This window comes from Canis lupus, chromosome 16, assembly GCF_003254725.2.
Source record: "Canis lupus dingo isolate Sandy chromosome 16, ASM325472v2, whole genome shotgun sequence".
Taxonomy (NCBI): Eukaryota; Metazoa; Chordata; class Mammalia; order Carnivora; family Canidae; genus Canis; species Canis lupus.
This window is the reverse complement of record NC_064258.1, coordinates 42,588,610-42,594,678: the sequence shown is the minus strand read 5'-3', so window position 1 is coordinate 42,594,678 and position 6,069 is coordinate 42,588,610. Positions and strand designations below refer to the sequence as shown.

The 6,069-nt window shown below is 39.8% G+C and overlaps 1 long non-coding RNA gene across 1 annotated transcript in view; it reads right to left on the bottom strand.

Moving 5' to 3' along the window:
* Positions 1-5,194, bottom strand: part of LOC112675189 (uncharacterized) — a 7,720-nt gene extending 2,526 nt beyond the window's left edge. Inside the window, exons 1-2 of the long non-coding RNA XR_003145804.2 lie at positions 5,090-5,194; positions 2,627-2,904 (exon numbers count right to left, since the gene is read on the bottom strand). This is a non-coding gene — a long non-coding RNA (uncharacterized LOC112675189). The remainder of the gene's footprint in view (positions 1-2,626; positions 2,905-5,089) is intronic.
* Between the last annotated feature and the right edge of the window lie 875 nt (positions 5,195-6,069).

Here is a 6,069-nt window from a genome sequence, read left to right as displayed (position 1 = left end):
AGCTCAGGTCGTGATTCCAGGGTCCTGGGATCAAGTCCCACATTGGGCTCCCCATTGGGAGCCTGCTTCTCCCTCTGCCTACGTCTCTGCCTCTCTCTTTCTGTCTCTCATGAATAAATAATAAAATCTTTAAAAATTGGACAGAGGACCTGAATAGACATTGTTCAAAAAAAGACATACAGATAGCCCATAGGCACATGATGCTCAACATCACTTATCATCAGGGAAATACAGATTAAAACTACAAGGAGGTACTATCTCACACCTGCCAAAATGGATAAAATAAAAAACACAAGAAATAACCAGACTTAGCAAGGATATAGAGAAAAGGGAAGCTCCATGTACTATTGGTGGAAATATAAATTTGCGTAGCACCATGGAAAGCCTATGGAGATTCCTCAAAATTTTAAAATAGAAGTACCATATAATCCAGCAATTCCATTTTTGAGTATCTACCCCCTAAGATGAAAACATGAATTCAAAAAGATACACACACACACACACACACACACACACACACAATGGACTGTTACTCAGCCATGTAAATAAAACCTTGCTATTCACAACAGCATAGATGGACCTATAGAGTATCATGCTAAGTGAAATAAGTCAGACAGAGAAAAATAAATACCATAAGATTTCACTTATATGAGGAATCTAAAAAACAAAGCAAACAAACTAAACTAAACAGAAACAGACTCAGTTAAGCTGGGTCCTGGCAACTCCCACACAAACTCAATGTGTATGACTAAAATTCTTGGCCTTCTACTCACTTGTAGATACTCATTACCATTTCACCAAGGAGACCCACAAGACCTTGGACCTCAATTTGTGAAGATATTCTAATACCACATTTCCCTACCTTCAATCCCTTCCCTCCCCTTGGACCAGTAGTTAGTTTTTTGCATCTGAGGGGATGGGTTTTATTCTATGTAAGCACTTCCACTGAGCCTAGATTTTGAAAATACAAAGACATGTGCTTAACTGTTTAGCTTGTACATTTGAACAACTCCAAGCTACCACTGACATATACTATGGAGAGAGAACCCTCTTCAGAGTCATCGTGGATAATCTTACTCAACCCTGCAACAAATCAGCACAGCTGTGCCCACCTTGTTCTATTACATAGGAACCCCACAGCAAGAGTTGTTGTTCAAATATTATCTAGTATTTTAATCCTTAGCTAGATTTTCAACCATGGGCATCTACTCACTTAACCCTTCTAGCGGAATCTCTTTCCCATCCCTCAAAACGTAAGTTGATATCTTATCAAAATATGAAAATAAAAACATGGTCCCAACTTAAGTAATTCCTTCATTACCACACTATAAATCCCTTCAATTCACTGAATATTGCAACTGTAAAATAGTAAACACCATATACTGTTTCAGCAGAACAATTAGACCATAATCTTCCCATGCTAAGATGACTTATTACCTGACACCCAAGTCCCATCACATAATTATATGTCTTAATAATACCATGATTGATAGTCAGATTTCCCTCTTGTAGTCAACTTGAGAAAAATATGAATAAATATAGAAAATATCTATCTATCTTACAAGGGCTAAGATAGTCTTCATAGCCCAAGCTGATAAATAAAGAATCCTAGGAACGTACTTGCAGGTACAGCATCAAATGAGACCATAAAATTAATAGCTGTGCTCTTCCAGCATTGGAAAATCAAATAACATTGCTCTTTCCTTTGCACTTCTCTAGACTAAAATTAAGGCTTAGAAAGCACAAACCACAACCAATCAGCAGAAAGAGTGTGATATAGGACACTGAGCGTGAACAACATTGAGAGGAGGAGTACAGCACTGAGTCTCCAGGATGCACTCCCAGAAACCCCTGCAGAATTGGTCATCCAGGGGAAGCAGCCCAATCAGGAAAGTTAGGAACTGAAAAAGCAAGTGCCATTCAATACCCATTGGAGCTAGTGATCAGACTCAAACAAGGCTACAGAAAAAAGTCTCTCTACTACCAGATTTGCCAGCAGGGTGACTGCCTCCTTCTCATTTCTGCCTTCCAAACCTTACTGAGAAAGTCCAAATCATAAGGTCAACTGATTAAGGTTCTAGGCAGAAAGATGTCTCAGAAATGTACTTTTGGAATCTGCAGCCTCTGTAGTACAGGACAATGCAGTAAAAGGAGAGAAGATGTCCTCAGCCTTAACCTGCCACAGATTAAGTCATTAATTTAATCTACCTAATTTACCATATAGACCTGAAAACATTATTTTCCCAATAGTCTCAAACTGTATTCAATACTCCACAAAGTCTATCTTCCCTATGTCAACCTGGACCCATAACCACACCCACAGGTATAAACATGATAAATATAATAGCTAATAGTAACATGTACTTAATTCATTATTATTATCCCAATTTTAAAGTTGAAGACACTACGAAACAGAGAGCTGAAGTAATGTGTCCCAGATGACAAAGTTAAAAAGTGGCAGAGCAATCTGCCTCCAAAATTTGTGTAATCTCTATAAATGGAAACCACAGAAAAACCTGCAGTCCAGACTCTCCAGACAGGAGATGTATGAGGCATGCATAGGTTATGTACACACAACCAGGTATCCTTGAATTCAGATGTTCGGATATTTTACTAAGCTCAGTACCTTAATCTCTTGCCAAGAGGAACCCTAGATAGACAGTGCTTATCACTGTCCTTCCTCTTCACTCCCAGAAAGTGCTGGACCACAGAAGATGGATTGCTAAAAGAGAACATGAGGGGGGCATCTGGGTGGCTCAGTAGTTGAGCATCTGCCTTTGGCTTGGGTCACAATCCTGGAGTCCCAGGATCAAGTTCCGCATTAGGCTCCTTGTTGGGAAGCTTGCTTCTCCTTCTATGCATGTCTCTGCCTCTCTATGTCTCTCTTGAATAAATAGATAGAATCTAGAAAAAAAAAAAAAAGGAGAGAGAGAACATGAGGAGCTGAAGCACTGATTTCCTTGGACATATAGCCATATATCGTTGACAACACATGATCCACCATAAACAAGGACTCAGATATTTTTATTCATGTTCAGATTCTGTTTGAATAAGGATGGCCCTTTAGGAAGTTAGTTCTACCATGAGAGATAGAGGAGACATGAATTGTCCATGTAGAAGGGACAGCAAGAGAGCTCCAGTATGCCAGCAGAGAAAGAAGCCTTACTCATAGCTGACCTTGGACTCAGCACCAGAGCCTGCCTCACAGCTCACCAGCCTTAATCTCTGCCCGTTGGTCAGCAAAGGTCCCAAGCCCTTGGGCCAAGCCTTAAATTTCCCTTCATCCAGCAATCTTGCCTTTCCAGATTCCTGCCATTATCAGACTCTATCTTGACAACAATCTTCTTCCTTCCTTCTTTCTTTCTTTCTTTCTTTCTTTCTTTCTTTCTTTCTTTCTTTCTTTCTTTCTCTTTTAATTTTTTATTTAAATTTAATATACCAACATAGTATAACACCCAGTGCTCATCCCATCAAGTGCCCTCCTTAGTGTCTGTCACCCAGTTACCCCATTCGCTCCCCCCACATCCCCTTCGGCAACCCTTTGTTTGTTTCCCAGAGTTAGGAATCTCTCATGGTTTGTCTCTCTCTCTTAATTTAATCTGTGTTCACATTCTTGCCCTCCCAAACCTGCCACTGTCCCTCAAGGACTGGACATAGATACATATGAAACAGTTTTCTCCTGCTTCACAGTTTTCGGAGGATTAGTTTCATGTAGCTTCCATAACACAAAGACAGGCAAAGCGACCTTTTTGTGAGCAAAGAAATAGAACTCCCAAGAAAAATTTGGTCTTCAAGTGTTTGGGATAGTTTTACTCAAAAAATGTAATGTTACCATTTCAGGAAAGAAAAAAAAACAATCTTTAAGACTTTTCAAAGGCTCATTGGCCATCAAATAGTCCTTATAAAACTGGCTATAGTATAAATTAATCAAAATTACATACCTTTAATGTCCCTTAAAAATCTAGCATTTTATATTTTTTAAGGACCCACTGAACCTTCAAAGCTATCAGGGAAAGGAGAAATAAGAAGGTAAAGGATGAAGGATATAAGAATTTGGGGAGGAGTGAAGAGGACATTAGAAAGGGAGCAATTTATGGAGAAAGAATAATATAGGCACAGAATGGAGCAACTGAAGTGGAAGATAAGAGGAAAATGAAAGAGAATATGAAGAGGGTAATGATGGTGGCAGACAACAAGAAGGGAATAAACAACAAAAGATACTTGCTTACCTACAGAACACATATACACGTTGCTCATACACTCACACACAGTCCCACTTTGCTACTTTCGAAACTCGTTTATGCATTTCAGCTAGTGAATCTTCATCTAGCAAATAAATATAGCAGAAAAGGCTAGCCTGAAATTCAGAAAACCCAAAATCTAGCCTCCATTGTGCAAATGGCTAATTGTATGTGACTTTTAGCAAGTTGCCTAATCTTTTTTCATTTAATCTCTGTATCTAAGGGCATAGACTTAAACATTTCCAGGCATGGGAGTACTGGGTCCTTACGGACAAAGAGAGCAAGAAGACACTGAAAGAGAAAAAAATGAGAACCAATGTACAATAAATGAAGAATGAAGTTCATCTAATTGATTCAAAACCCTGGCCTTGTAGGCAAACTAGCTGGAGCCCCATGGTTAGGCCACCAGAGATGTGGTCCACGTTCCTGTTTCCACCAGGAGCCATCAGGCTGATGCTCCAGGGGGATCAGTATGAGAAGAGTACCTGCTACTCTCTTCCAAAAGAAGCCTTCAAAAAAATAAATAAATAAAAGAACAAGGGGTCAGAGGAGAGTCCTGAATGCCCTCTTTTCCCCCTAATGTCTTCTGAATGCCTTTCCGCAGTGCTCCAGCAGCCTTTTCTGTTAGCCTACCAACCTGGTTACAGCTGTCTCTAGCTATTCTGGGCTATTGTAGAGGTGATATTAGGTGATGATTGATTATTATAATTATCATGGTGATGATGATAATAATGATGGCAATTATATTCAATAACTATGATAAGTAGAAGGAAAAAAAGAAAAAGGAATGAAAATAAAAAGTATGAAAAAGAGAATAGTTACCATATTCTAGTAGCTGGGCTAATTACCTTGTTCCTTGATTCCTTCAATAAATGTTTATGGCATCCCTATGGTCTACTGTGCTTGCAATACAGTGCTGTCAGGGCAAACATGATTCTCCTCCATCAGAGAGCTCACAGGAGAGGAAAAATTACAAACAAACCTGTGTCCTAATACATCACAATTGGTGCCGTGACAAGGAAACACAAAGGTCATGTAGATGCACACAGCCCAAACATGGATGGTCTAGAAGTTTTCACATTTGTGTGTTGTAAACATGAACTGATGGGAAGGGGACACAACTGTGGAAGCAGGATAACCATTTACAGATTATCATGGAGAACAAGGAAAGAATGTTGACACTATGGACTAGGGTAGTAGAAGTGGGTAAAGGGAAGAGAGTGGATGAATTGACAAGGCTTAGTGGTTAATTAGGTCTGGAGAGAAAAGAGGAGGAAGAAATCACGAACAAATGCCCAGGTCATAGAGTGGATAGACATTTACTTAGCTGGAGGACACAAGAAGCAGAACAAGTTTAGGATAATGAGGTCAACCTTAGACACATTAATTTTACATGTATACATGTCACCTGGCTGTAAATAATCAGTGGACAGGTGAAGATATAGGACTGCTGTAGGGAATAGAAAAAGAGGTGCTATTAGGGAAACAGGATTTCTGAGTCACACTGAGGGCTCAGAGAAAATCAGAGATCGTGATAGTGGCCCTCATCTTTGCAGTAACACACATTATCTCTTCTAATTCTTTTTTCAACTGTGTATGGTATAAACCATTATTCTCCTTTTTCAGTGGTGAAAAACAAGTCTCAAAAATGTTTTTTGCCTAATTCTCAACTCTTGTCTAAGTTGATATGTAGGGATGCCTGGGTGGCTCAGTGGTTGAGTGTCTGCCTTTGGCTCAAGGCATGGTCCCAGAGTCCTGGGATTGAGTCCCACATGGGGCTTCCCACAGGGAGCCTGCTTCTCCCTCTCCCTATGTCTCTACCTCTCTC